The sequence below is a fragment of the Cygnus olor genome, chromosome 6 (assembly GCF_009769625.2).
Source record: "Cygnus olor isolate bCygOlo1 chromosome 6, bCygOlo1.pri.v2, whole genome shotgun sequence".
In the NCBI taxonomy this organism is placed as follows: domain Eukaryota; kingdom Metazoa; phylum Chordata; class Aves; order Anseriformes; family Anatidae; genus Cygnus; species Cygnus olor.
The window spans coordinates 28144775-28159646 of NC_049174.1; the positions used below are offsets into that span (position 1 = coordinate 28144775).

General features: G+C 37.4%; 1 long non-coding RNA gene across 1 annotated transcript in view; it reads right to left on the reverse strand.

The window, feature by feature from the left end:
* Positions 1 to 12560: 12560 nt before the first annotated feature.
* The window catches only part of LOC121072020, a 66988-nt gene continuing 64676 nt past the window's right edge, over positions 12561 to 14872 (reverse strand). Inside the window, exon 4 of the long non-coding RNA XR_005820941.1 lies at positions 12561 to 13260. This is a non-coding gene — a long non-coding RNA (uncharacterized LOC121072020). The remainder of the gene's footprint in view (positions 13261 to 14872) is intronic.

Consider the following 14872-nt stretch of genomic DNA (forward strand, 5'->3'; position numbering starts at 1 on the left):
TAGGCTGTTCCTGCCACTCTTGTCCTATTGAGCAGCAAGAATGGGGTGTGAAGGAAACAGGATAAAAAACTAGGGCATGGTACTCGATAATCTAGTTACTATCTGGTTTACTTTACCTGTGTGAGGTCAGAAAGTTCAAAGTAATAACATCCCAGATTAATTCTGATTGTAGTTGTAGTTAAAAAGGGATGTACATACTTCTATTGCTTCCCTGAGTCATGTGGGCACCCAAATATTTGGGTTTACTTTGATATCCACCAGTAGAAGAGAGCAGATGAACATATCAAATAATTTCATTTTAACTACAAAGATAACTACTGACCTATCAGAATTTGCAGAGTATGTTTATATTGTTCAGTTGCCTGAATTTCCTGAGGAGAAAATATTTTCCCATTCTGAACTGCAGTTCATATGAACTCTATTGCCTACCAACTAATTTATGGATATGAAGCTTTCAAGTGTTTAATTGGAAATATCTTCTGCTGTCACTGTATTACATTGATACAAAAACTTCATACCAAATGCTTTCCATGAAAACAATTTCTAAATCAAATTATTTTTAATGTTGTGAGTTTTTTGCACATGAATAAGTACCTCAATTGAGATGTATAAAACTAATTAGACCCCTATTTATCTCTGCTTAGCAACTTGGTTCCACTAATTTCTTTGGTCACTGCATTTCACATTGGAGCTCACTCTGTTCATACATTTTGATGATTGAATTACTCAACATTTATTTTAGAATGAATTTATTTATTAGTGTCCTTTCCAAACAACTTCCTTTCTACCTGAACCTGGAAGTCCTTCAATATTCTTGCACGAAACTCAGAGCCTGCCATAAAGAAAGTACATTAGTTACTTTTAGGTGTTTGCATAACTTAAAAAAAAATGAGCAATAAGCATCCAGTAATTGTCAGAAAGGAAAAAAAAAATCTTAATTGATTACCATTGTCATGATAAAGCATCCTTTTTGTAAAACATTTAACTGCTAACACACCCATTTGTTTGGCATCTCTTTATTCTTTTTCCTCCAGGCTTAGAAGAATCAAGGTGACCACTTTAAAATTTTATTTCACCTCCCTTATGCACTCTCTCTCAAACTAATGTGTTCTTTTAGGTTATCTGGCTACATCCTGCAATGACTCTTATTCTCTGCTGGACAAAAGAGCATGTTTTCTGTAGGGTAACTTTTTTTTTTTTTTTAATAACAGATATATCCAAAGAAGGAAGTTGTCCATTAAATGTTGTGCCAGTTTGATTAAATGCATTGCTGATGTTCGCAGTTTAAAATCTTAGAAAGAAATAGTATCATAGAGCTGACAGGATGCTAAAAAGTGATCTAAACTTAAGGATAAAATACAACTATATCATGACTAGTAGATGTTTGTCCAGCCTATTCATAATTATTTTCAGCAATGTAAGTTCCACATGATCCACAAGTACAATTATTAGCATTATTCCTAACTTCTAACCTATGAAGTTGCACTTTAAGCCCAACACTACTTGACCTACTTGTCTAGGAACAGTCATGATGTGTTATTTCTTTTTTACACAGGTGTGTATATATATATATGCATTTTGGAAATATTCTGTTTTACATCTATATAGTGTATACATATGTATATATATATAACATTTTATTTACTCCAAGCACTTCTTTCTTTCTCCCCTTGCTTTCTTTGTTGACCAGTATTATTCATTATCACTTGAACCACGATAAAACAGCAACAAAATGTGTTAGTGTTTTTGCGAATTATAATTCAGCTAAGGAGAATTCAACACATCTATGCATCATGGATTCATACCTCATTTATTTAGAACAAAGATGCCCTGTTGGACATCTAATTTGGTACCTTAATCTTGCAGGTCAGTTTTTTCTTAGCTTCTTGCCTCAGCTTGAATATCCCATTCTGTTGGTGCGCAGGTTTCAAAGATATCTAATCTTGTTGATCTCATGGTACAGTGGGCATGATGATGAGGCATGAAAAAGGTAAAAACATCAGAAGGAACATTAATCTCATCTTAATTTTCCAGTCAGTATTTTCCAGATGTCTTAAAGAACATTAATATTGATACCACATTGTGAATCATCATTACTGAAGTACAGAAAACACATCTTATCCATTGTTTGTATTAAAAATAAGTAAATAAATAAATAAAAGGAGCTTTTCTCCACCCTGAGGAAGTTATAAATGAAGTAAATACAGAGTCAGTGACCCCGAGCTTGCAGGAAGGGTTCACACGGCACAGGTCTCACCTTCTCTAATTCAAAAACATTGCAGTATTGCCAGATCTCAAAAAAATGTTTTGATTCTTACAATATTTGTAATATCTCAGTTCACAGAAATGCTTATTTTTTTCTTTCTGAAAGAAAATAAGTACCTGTACATTGAGGCTGTTTTCTTTAGCATTATTACTATAAACAGAGAAGATCAGAAATAAAGAAAATCACGTTTATGTTTTTTTTTTTTTTTAAGTTTTAGAGTTTCACAGATTCCCTAGATCTTGAATTTCTTGAATTCTACTGCTTGAGTCTGTTCTTCTAAGTGTTTGTCTGGCAGGACATTGTTGGTTATCTCTCTGCTTTGGGTGTATCTGAATAATGGTGCTTTGATTAACCACACTTGCAGGGGACCTCACCACCTGTCCACAGACTTACACAAAAAAGCTTTGACCACTACATGACTGGAAAACATGACTTGGGCACACAGAGCACCACACGGAAACTGTATCCTGATGTGACTCTTAACTACATCTCAACCCCTCCTGTTATGATAAATCAGGTCTCTAAAGTGATTTTTTTTTTTTTTTTTTTTCTATTTCTCATGTGAGTTGGAGCTTTTTTTTTTTTTTAATAATGTACTGAACTCTTCATTTCTACCATTTCTATTCATAACATATTGTATTACTATCTCATAATATTAATATAACTTGGTTATATAGATCTTAGAAATAATTCCTGTCATAATTAATAGAAAATGACTTGCTTTCTGTAGCTCTGTTCCTTTTTTTTTTTTTAGTGTTATGCAGATTTATATTCCAGAGGGATAATATTTTTTCAATTGTGTTATTGGTTAACAACAATAAATACGCATATTACGGCTTTGACCAAGATCTATGAAAATTCCCACAACAGGATATTCTGCCTGTTTTCTATCTCCAATCTATTTGAGCTACTAATCACAAATGAAATAGAGCCATTTTTGTAAACCTGTGCATGCAGTGCCTCAGAGACTTGATGCTGGAACTCCTTGGAACTGCCACCTGGGGAAAAAATATTCCTGTCACACTGCTACACAAACAGAAACATGCCAGAACACCTCAAAGCAAGCATCCTGGAATTATCATAGGGTTAACCTTATTCTTTCCCATGGCAAATTCTCCTTAGCCATTCATAAAAAATGAAAATGCTGTTTATGAAACTACTAGAAAGGAAGAGAATAGTAAACTTTAGACACTTCTAGCAAAATGTTAATTATTTATGTTGCAGCACTGTTAAGTGAGATCAAGCTGAACTCTGCTGCCCTTGATGGACAAACTTTCAAGAGAATTTACCACGAATCTACCCTTGTTCCCATGGAGTCTGTGCCTGTTCTTACTACTACATTAAGTAGTAAGATATTTGGTGTCAGAAGAGCGCTGTTTTTTTTTTTTTTTTTTGTATAGCAGGCAGCTCCATCGGGTCCAGATCCATCTTTAGAACTGCTTACTGCTATGGCAGTGGGGTTTTCTGTTTGTTAATTCACTTCTGGCCTAATAAATCCTAAGGTTGGGAAAATTGTACTACTTAGAACATCATTATTATTATTAAAACATTATATTATTAACAATATTTTAATAATAATGCTAATGAAAACAATAGCAATCATATGCTGTTTGGTATTGCAAGGTCTTTGGGCAAAGACAGTCCCTTACTAAATATACATAGCAAAAAGGATTCTGGATTACAGCAAGAGGACTTCCTAGTGTAGAAAAAAAAAATAGTTCTAGGGACATCTGGATCTAAAAATGTTGTAGATTAGAAACAACCCCCTTTCCATGGACTTCCTGATGTCACTGATGTAGGGAGAGGAACCACTTGTGTGCAGTTAATACTACTAAATTAATTGGAAATTAACCAAAGTAGTACAGCTGCATTTGAAGCCAGAATCATATATTACTACACAAATTTTTGTTGTGGTTCTGTAATAATGGAAAGTTTATCTTGGAGCCATGCAGAGAACAGCAAATTTACTACAACTGCCACAGACAAGTGGGCATGAAAAATGATCAGTTCCTAAAAGCTTTTAAAGCAGCAATGTTTGTCCTTCTCGGCTTTATGAAGGTCATAAGTCTCTCTGGTATGATCTAAGAAATGTTATAACAAGGTTCACTTAAATGCAGCTGTGTCCCGAATCTGTGCTCAGAGAGACAAAATTCCGTTACAGAAATAGACACTGAACTTTTATCTCCAGGAGACAATATTCTGCAGTGGACTTGTTCAGAGATGCTGCCAATTCCAGACCACAGTCCAGTGACAGAGTGATCTATAGGATTTTTCCTGCCAGGAAAGCACCATCCAAAACTAACATCATCTTCATTTACTGTCTGCTTAGCTTAGACATCTCTTTACTGTGGCTTCACTTCCTATACATAGAGTGTATGTAGGTACACACACACAAATATGTACACATATTTTATAGATAGGTATACATACATATTACATATACACATGCATGCATACACACAGGCATATATATATATATATATATATATGCATATACGTGACTGATTTTAGAAATTACCTAGGGCTCCCTGGCCCAAGTAAGGGAGTGGACAAGGCTGTGCAACCCCCAGCACAAAGAACTGACCAAGTTAAAGTTCATTTTTCCTCTAGGGAACCCACCTGCAGCAAATCTTTCCCTGCCATAGGTAAGTCATGTGCCAGTGGTGATTTAGCTGTGCTGGACACAACATGAGGAGAAGGAAGAACAGAGGCTCCATCCAGACCCTGCCTCTACCCAGTTGCGTGGTTTAGCGAATTGGCAGCTATCTAAGTGCCCATATATTACTGTTCACTGTACGTTCAGAGATGTACAACTAGTTTCATGCAAAGCCTAATAAAAGAACTTTCCAACTGAGAGGAGGGACTTTCCCTGCTGGGTTCCTCTCCATATCCTTTGTAATTGCCATGCACCTGGTGAGCAGCAGTAGAGCAGATGCTTTGTATAGTGACTGATGTTCAGTGCCGTTAGATATGGTCTGTGGAGTCACTCCTTGCAAGGCTGTTATTCCAAGGGAATGGCTGTCAGCAAATTATTCACTAGTATTGGTACTGATACCAGCTATAGTAACATCAGCTTGAACATCAGAATGGTCCTGGGTTATAGAACTGTTGTTATTTTGCCTCGAGCTACTTTTGGAATCAGTTCCAGAAACAATCTCCATTGGAAAGGAATCTGAGCTTGCTCTCTACTCTTTGTGTTCCCAATAAAAGTGGCTTCCTTTCTGATGGATATTTCTCTCAACTCTTCTTCAAAATGCTCAATGATAGAAAACTCGCACCTTTCTAAATAACCTGTTGCAGGGCATTGCCAGTGTCAGCCCTCTTTATCTTATTATTCTTACTGTTAAAACAAGTTTGTTGTAGTCAATATGAGGTGAAATTCAGAAGGTGTCCAGCTGACAAGTATGTACACAATGTTAAAGAGAAAAGAAAACAAGTAGTAGCCTCTTCTACCTCATTCTTCCCCAGCAGTTTTCCCTCAGTAGATTTCTAAGGACTTCATAAAGATGTCTTATAATTCTTTAACAGATGGGGACAAATAGGGCAACAATCAAAGTAATTTGCACCATTCCTCCATCAATTCACTGAAGGGGAGAGAAAAGGGGACAAAAATGTTTGTGTAAACACTATCTGGTTTTACACTTCATTCTTTTGAGGCTGTTTTGAAAAGACTATCCCAAATGATGGAAGGAATGTGAATTACAGTCATCCTAGGTAAAGAATATGATCCGAAGAACATGGCTATCAAGGTATACCTTTCCATCAACTTTAATGGCTATCAAATGAGATATAGAAGCTTTAAAGTGAGTATTTATAGTGCTAGAATAAAATAAAAAATAAATAAAAATAAAAAACCTCACTAACCTATTTACTCAATCATGAATAATTATATGAACTCAACCTTTTGAAATATGAAAAATGTCTCTTTTTATCATCCACCACATTTACGCTAATACTTAAGTCAAGTTATGGAGTTGGGAAGTATATTATATAGTCCCAAACTAAAGTTTGACAATTAACCTTTCAGAGGAGCTGCATAGGAAGCCTCAGAGAAATGTAATGTTAGCAATTTATCGTGGTCCCCAGCATCTGAATAGCTTGAGATACAAAAATCCAGGTTAACTCATCAATGCCAAAGAAGCAACTCGTTTCATGTTTTGCCTTTACTTTAAAGGTACAGTGATTCTTTATCATCACACATTAGCTGTAAGAAAGGATGGATTCAAAATGATAGTTCATCTTTAGAGTGTGATATGAAACAAATCATCATCATGCTGTCTCTAAGATAGATTATTTCAATTTTAGACCGAGGGAAGCTAGGACAGTGAGCATATCGTATCAGTTCAAGAAACCAGACCAGAATTTCTGTCTTCCTTATATTCCACAACCATACTTTGATAACTGAATTAAGCTCAGGACTTCCAGATATAATACACTGTATAAACACAATTTATATGTAAACATAATAAAGATCAACTCTAAGATCTTCCTAAAGTCCTGTGTCTAATTTTTCCCCATTTTGGTTAACCAGTAATTTCACCCATAATGGCAAAACTTTCTCACCAGGCCAAATGTAGAGATTCTGCTCTCCTTCCAATTCCATGTCTGAATATTAGTTCCCCCTGTACTTGCCCAAGCTTATTTTTCTGTAATGTTCTTCACATTTATCAAGGAATTAAGACATCAAACAGAGGAAGTCTTCTTTAACCATCCCCAAATTCCTGAATTCCAGGTTTCACCTACCTTCCCATCCTTCCTCTATTTCCTGTCAGTAACGACAGATACTGGGGTGTGATGAACCAAAGATACAGCCTAGCATGTAGTCCAGTGAGAGAGAAGCTGTTTGATGGGCTGTTACAGAACAGTTGAACTCTCGTATACCTTCACCCTTTAATCCCTGATCATGAAACGAGGTGAACAATTGCAATGGTTGCTGTGGGTTAAAAGGCATAATTTAAGAAGAAAAGACCAGGCTGGTAAACCACCTCAAATCAAACATGAAGGTTCATAGCCATTGTAACCTAGCTTCACCTCCTCCTCCCCTCCCCTCCCCTCCCCTCCCCTCTCTCCTCTCCTCTCCTCTCCTCTCCTCTCCCCTCCCCTCTCTCCTCTCCTCTCCTCTCCTCTCCTCTCCTCTCCTCTCCTCTCCTCTCCTCTCCTCTCCAAATTCACACTCTATATCAAAGGTATAAGGCTCAGCTGGAACCTGAGACCACATCCAAAACACAATAACTGTCACAGTTAGCTTGGGGGAAGTGTGAGAAACAAGAACAAAATCACACTTTCTGACAAGTATGGATTCACAAATCAATGGAGACAGGAAAGAAAGTAGCACCAGGCTCGCTTTGGAAGTCTGTGCTGTGGTTTGACAACAGGGAGGCTGGCTCATCATTTAGCCATTCCTCCAGCTATAGTAAACTTTGAAGGACTGCAGAATCACAGGGTATGTGAATGCCACTGCAGCTACATTTTACAAAAACAAAAAACATCACCACCATGAACAACAACAAATCCACAAGCCCAAAATAACATCTTTCTAGTTACAAATTCCATAGAGAAAAAATTCCTGGCAGCTCTCACTGAAGAAGCATGGGGCAGGTTTTTGTAAGGGTTTTCCTCACCACTTAGGGATCAGCTCAGAAACTTTCTTTGGAGAGTGCAACAACATGAAGTGCAGCTGAGCTCTGAAAAAAAGGCTGAAAAAATATGCATAGTTCAATTGCTGGCCCTAAATACACTTCTGAGAACATTTGAAATTCCTTTTGCTACTGAACACAACAGGAGCTTTCCTTGGCTTTTCCATGGAGCCAGGCTCTCAGCCTATGCATGTGAATGAAAGGCGGCAAACAAGCCCTTTTTTTTTTAACTCAGAAGAGCAAGGTGAATCAAATTTACAGCTGTGAATAAACTTCATGTTTGTTATGTGACTGTCCTCAGCTATAAGGTAGGCAGTGCAAATCAGGCTGTTGGCAGATTTGCCTGTACAGAGAGATGAGAAATATGTGTTTCTTTGGCATCCTTAATATATTCCTAATACTAGTGGGAGTGCAGCCACCACTATGGAAACATGGACCCATCCCTCAGTAGAGTAAAATCAAGATGCTTCAATGTACTTTCAGAATAAGGGAAAAATATATTTTTTAATATAATTTGCAGTTATGCTGTTGGAAGGTTTTTAGGAAAATATGAAGGCTAATTTTAAGACTGTAGGGACTGTTTTGGGTCACTGTCAGTTCCTGGGTACTTATTCAAAGAGACATGGTCTCAAATCTCATTGAATTTCAAGAAGCATTTGGCTGCTTCATACATATCTACTTTTTTCAAAAGTACAAACCAAAGAGAATGGAAGAGGCAATTTATATAAACTCAGACCAGTCTTGCCATACATCCTGATTTTATCATGGGAAAATACTTGAAGTTTGATGATTGAGGCATAACGGCAGCAAGCATCAAATGTCAGTGCTAGCGAACATTTCAGCATGAGACAAAACTGTATTCTGAACCATGAAAAGTATTTAGAAGATTATAGTAAAAATAGCTTATGCTTATATTTTTTATCTTGACATGCTCACGTGTTACTACAAACATGTAAGTATCCTGGGCACTTTTTTCTTTTCCCTAAACACGAGAGCAATAAACAATGATCTGTGCAAAGTACTCCCAATACCTCCTAGAAATGAACAAATCTACAATTACAACAACAGTAATAATAAAGAAACAAAAAATATCTGCAGCTCTCTCTTGAGGCTAGAGGAGTCAGACAGTAAACAACAATCTACTCTTGTAAAAAGAATCTTTTGAAAAGAATGATGACTCAATATGTGCTTAATTTATAGCAGTCACAAGCCAATGGGTGTTCACTCTTGCACACTCATATACAAACACGTAGACATATTGAGTATTTTTCAAAATGCTAGGAAGAAAAGAAGAGAAAAATAACTAGCTTCTTTAACTCTCCCTTTCCTGTTGGTGAGATAAACGAGAACCGGTGCCACAGCTGAGATTTTGGAGCTCTCTACAATCAGCTCTGAAGCAGTTGCTTGCAGGCAAAAGAGCCCATTGTGTGACCTCGCCAAGAATTATGGTGGTATGGGAATAAAGAAAAACACCGACACAAGAAAAATGTGCATTGGTTTGCGTTAGAGCTCACATAACATTTTACAGCAGCAGAAGGCCAAATGCCTACAATTCAAGGCACTGATGCTATGCCTGATGAGATGAAAATTTCATGTCAGATAAGTGCTCAAGTGAGACAACTTGGCTTTATTTCTACTTTCCAGAGCATGCAGTAAGAGATGGCTGGTGCCCCCAGTGCAAACTGCCACCAAAAATCATCACATTAGGAGAATTTACCTTGGCACTTGAGTATTTCCTTGGATTAGAATAGGAAATCCTGTTATGTTTCCTATACTAGGTAACCACTATGGAGATGATGGGTAAATCAGGTTGTAATTGCAATGCATGTTGGAATTATGTAACTTTACACCTGTTAAGAATCCCTGTTTTCTTGATATAGAAACAACTTCCTTTATTTTTTCCCCTCATTCTCCTTGGGCCATTTGATACACACCTAAAGATGTGGCTTTACTGGCTGAGAAGAGAAGACACCTGACTTCTGGCAGAGATCCCTGAAAACAAGCATTAGTGCTGTGTTTTTGGTAGGAAGATAATAGCCTGAAACATTTCAAGAGCTTTGCCTCCCAGAACACCCACAAGCTATTAAAATCTGCCTGTGGAAAACGTTAGGATTATATTAAAGCTAACTTGTTTTGGGGTTTCATATATTTAGCCTAGAAGTGAACATGGGAAGATGGTTTACCCTCACATTTTTTTCAGTTGATCAGAAAATCTTTCAACTCTTAGACATATTCTAAATGCTTTTAGCATTAACAAATGACTGGAGTAGATACCGTGGTGTCTACTCTTAATATTAACATTGACTGCCTTTCCATTGCCTTTGTGCCTTGTAAGTCTTCATTGCTTTTTTTTTTTTTCCTTTTTTTTTTCCCCAAAAAGCCTGACGCCTGCTTTTTGCCACACTTTTTGCTTCAATGATAAATACAAATTAGCACCCAACCACATTCAAAGCTCTATTAATGATTGTGAGATTTCAAATACTGTGGCTCATTTTACATATGTGACTCTACCATTTCAGTATGAACAAAAAAGAATATTTCTTTCCTCCTTCACTCTGTTCTGACTCACATATATTTTAAAATGTATTGTTGGAATCTGGCTAATTTGAAAGGATAGAGTAGGATAAACTCCAGAATGGCCTGAGGAGCAGACATGATACATCCTACACGCTGAGCTACTGGATGTGTTCACAGCCGAACCCCTCTAGCTACCTAGTATTTTACAACTCTTTTAGCATCACACAGTCATTTGTTCATTTTTCCTCACAACGTTCCCTGTGAGGTAAGTCATGTTCCTCAGCTGAAAAAGGAAATTACTAAGTGATTCAGAAAGATTATTTTTGAAAAGGGATCTGTATTCTCTTAAAACAGATTAGGTCTTTTAAACTCTGTTGAACTGTTTGGAGGGAGTTCTAGACCTTTGTCCCTCTGAAGACCAGAAATAATCAATGAATTTCTACTATAAATGTAATACATGTATCTATAGGTAGTTTATATCCATTTTAAAAAATATTGACTGGCTTTCCATTGCCTTTGTGCCTTCTAGATCTTCATTGTTTTTTATTATTTTATTTATTTATTTTATTTTTTATTTTTTTCCCCAAAACTGAATAAATGAAGCATGATCCGTTTATGTGGGGGAATATCCATTGCCTCTTGCTGATGTCCCTACTGTCAGGGAACTGAACATCTTTATCTGTGCTGTCTTTGGCAGATATGTTTGAGTTCGCAGAGCCAATGCAGGAAGCCAGCTGTACCTACACTACTGGGAAGGATGGAGCCAGCAAGAAGACTGGTCATCTCACTGTTGGGATGCTCCCACATTGCACTGGAGCCACCATTTGTGCAGTGTGGCTAAGGGAGGGACTGTGTGTGATGCACAACATATGAGCTAACATGTCCATACAGACCTTATCTAGAAGAGGAATTGAATAATCATCTTGAGCTACTAGTGGAAACCTGTGGCAAAATAAGCCAGCACCCTTTCTACAACACTGAGCTCTAACTATACAGATTGTTATGCTTTATAACCCTGAAACTAGGCTAGATATGCTAATGGTTTATGATGGAACTTCAAGCTCTTTTTGTTTTGCATGAACTAGTGATTGTCTCTGTGTTAAAAGCAAATAAAATCTCAAGTTTTGTCCAGCAGAAAATTATAGAAACAAAATAATCTAAATAAGATGAGATATAACGCAGTCAAAAAAATCTTACTTCATGTGAACCCAGAGATTAGGCAGTTCTTTGTAACACAGTAGAGTGAAAATTATTTCAGTCCCATTCAGACCCCAAGTCTACAACAAGTGAGTGCATGATTTTGAGGAAATGACCCACACCCAAAACTTCACAAGGACTGAAGTACATAAAATGCAAGTAATGCAGTAGGCCTTGGACACATAAGTCTCTGTGAGGAGTAATTAAAACATGTCTAAATTCTCCATGTGTTAAGAATACGATGAATTTATTTGCTCTTACCGTTTTGCATTGCTTTCGTATCTTGTCATATCCTAACATCTGTAGGGCCAGGACTTTTTCCTCCTGTATTCACATGAAGTCTCCTTTTGTATGCACATGGAATCTCACGTGAGGGAAAAATCTGATCTTAGTTTCCATTAATGTTTTACTGAGGAATGTGGGACAGAGTTGCTATGCATTACCTGCAATGGACTCTGATAGCACCCTGTGATATACAAAACCTTGCATCTTTCTCTGCATTAATGGATAGTTAAGAAATTATTGTTCTTCACTGTTCCTTCTCTATCCTCGTTTCTTAAGATGCAGAAAGCTCCCGTGATTATCTGCCATTTATGTGTTTGTCCTCCTTGGTAGCATGTGACTCTATCGGCTATTTTCAATCAAATTTGTCAGACTTTTAATGTAAAATGTTCCTACAAGTTTCATGATCAGGTAAATGAGGGAGATCCAAAAATAATTCCACCTTCTTTCTGGAATTATTTTAGCTTTACCATGAACATCGCCTCAATCATCTGTCAGGATCTCAAACAGACCAGATTCCTCATCTTAGTCAAGAAACCTCATTATGTCAGGAACTCTACAAATACATAAATCGCAGCCCCAGGCACTTTGCATTGTAAATGAAACCAATCACACCTTCATGATATTTGAATGTCTCAATTTGTTCTATTTTTAGTTAGAAACAGAACTTGCAAATCCTGCTGTATAAGAACAAACTGAGTGAAACAAACATAAAAATTCTATAAAGAGTCTGGAGAAAAACAACATTATTAAATTCAATGGTTTTGAAACAAAAGAAAAGCCAAAATAAGCTCTGAGAAAACCATTTATCTAGGCCAGTCCAATCTTGCAAGAAAGGAAAGCTCCAAAAGGCATTAATTCCACTTCTGTGTTATTATCCCTGAAATACATCACTGCAGTTTGGACGTATAAAATGTCTTCAACAAGCATGGAGAGTAACATTTTGACAAAGAAATATATGTTATTAGTTTGAGCTGCTGGGTCACCTGAGGGACATCAATACAAACAACCTGGCTAATTTAGTCAAAAAATAAGCAAGTAGTTGAGACTCTAGCCAGAGTAGGAGGGGAAAAAAAAGAATCACTAATGTAATCAAGAAAGACAGAAAATGAATACCAGGCTGAGAAGAAACATGTTTGTGGAATAGGTGTGTCAAGAGAGATAGCTGCATAGTTCATCTAAATGACAATATGAGTGTGTTCTCCTCAGGCTCTGTTTCTTTCTCTGTCTTGTGTGTTTATTTATTTATTTTTTTCTGTTCTTGCTTACAGCAAGTTGCTGGAAGGGAAACAGTGTGAACCAATGATTACTCTCTCACTAGTCTTTTGAGTCTTCAGACATCTTCCCCTCTCCAGAGGCAGCCTAGAAAGAAAAAATAATCAGTTTAGGGAGTGTGGTAGTATGGTAGAGAAAACTATAACACAGGGATGAATGTTTGCAGTTTTCACTCAACCCTTGTTAATAGGTAGTTTAAAAGGTGGAAGGTGTCATCTGTGGGACTGCAGTAATCATGCACTTCACCTATTCCCAGTTGATTATTGTTTTTTTCTATTTCTCTATGACCTGCCAACTGTCTAAAGAACCATATATATCTTATTTCAGCTCCATCAGACTGTTCTCTGATATTTTTTGAGTTAGAGCAGTGACAACAGGGAGTGGAACTGAGGGAAAAAATGCAGGAAACCTTTCAGTGCTTCCATTCAAGAGAAAAGCATGCAGAAATGTGGAAATATTGGGATCCACCTTTAAGGTGGTAAAGCCTCCCAGGGCTGGAATGAATCTGGAAGATATTTTCAGACAAAGCCAAGTTGTGCCTCAAACCTTAACATGGCCTTGACTGTGCCCTACTCTTAGCAGTTTCAGGAGTCAATCACCAGAGCTAACCTTCAGTGGTTTCAGATCTATAGATCTACAATAATTTCAGTAAAATATTACACAAGCTGAGGGTACGATTGAAGGGACTCTCACTTCCAGAATCATAGTTATAGGGGAACCTGGGCAAGAAGGGAACTCTGGAAGGATATAGTCCAACCTCTTACTCCCAGCAAGGCTGTCTTTAAAATTACAGTGATTACAAGGAGCTCATACTGCATGTTTAGATCAAGCAGGACAGTTGCATGCCAGAGAACTTGCCAGGGTTAGGAAACACCGCAATGTGCATTTGACTGGACCTGTATTGTATGTGGCAATGCCTGGATCCAGCATGGACTGGTGCTGATGGTTCCCATCTGATTTAAAAAAAAAAAAAAAAAAAAAAAATCAGATTAGTTTTCGTAAGCTTGTTTCCTCTTGCCAATGCTGATCAAATTGGGATGTTTCTAAAGTAAGATTTTTTTTTCCCACTGTCAAAAAACACAAAGTTTTACAAGGGCAGGGATGCAGCAAAGTAGGAGTGATGGATTTGTTATGAGAATCTTACTTAGAAAGTTAATCACACAATAGTCCTCTTCAGGAACCACAGAAGAGGTTCAGCAGTGATCCAAGATACTGCTGCTGTGCAAAGAAGAGTAACAAAGCTGGTGAAGGACTAGAAAACAAGACATACAAGGAGTGACTGAGGGACTTGGGGTTGTTTAGTATGAGGCTGAAGATGAGACTGAGGGGAGACCTCATTGTTCTCTACAAATACCAGAAAGGAGGTTGCAGCGAGGAGGGTGTCAGTCTCTTTTCTCAGGTGACAAGTGATATGACGCAAGGAAACTAACTGAAGTTTCATCAATTATAGTTTATACTGTGTATTAAGAAGAATTTCTTCACAGAGAGTGTGGTCAAGCACTGGAAAGGGCTGCTGGTGGAAGTGGTGGAGTCCACATCCCTGAAGGTATTTAAGAGATATGAGGATGTAACACTAAGGGACATGGTTTAGTGATGGGACTTGATAGGTCAGGCTGATGGTTAGACCTGGTGATCCTGAAGGTCTTTTCAAACCTAGATGATTCTATGATTCTATGAAAACATCAGATTCTGTGAAGGG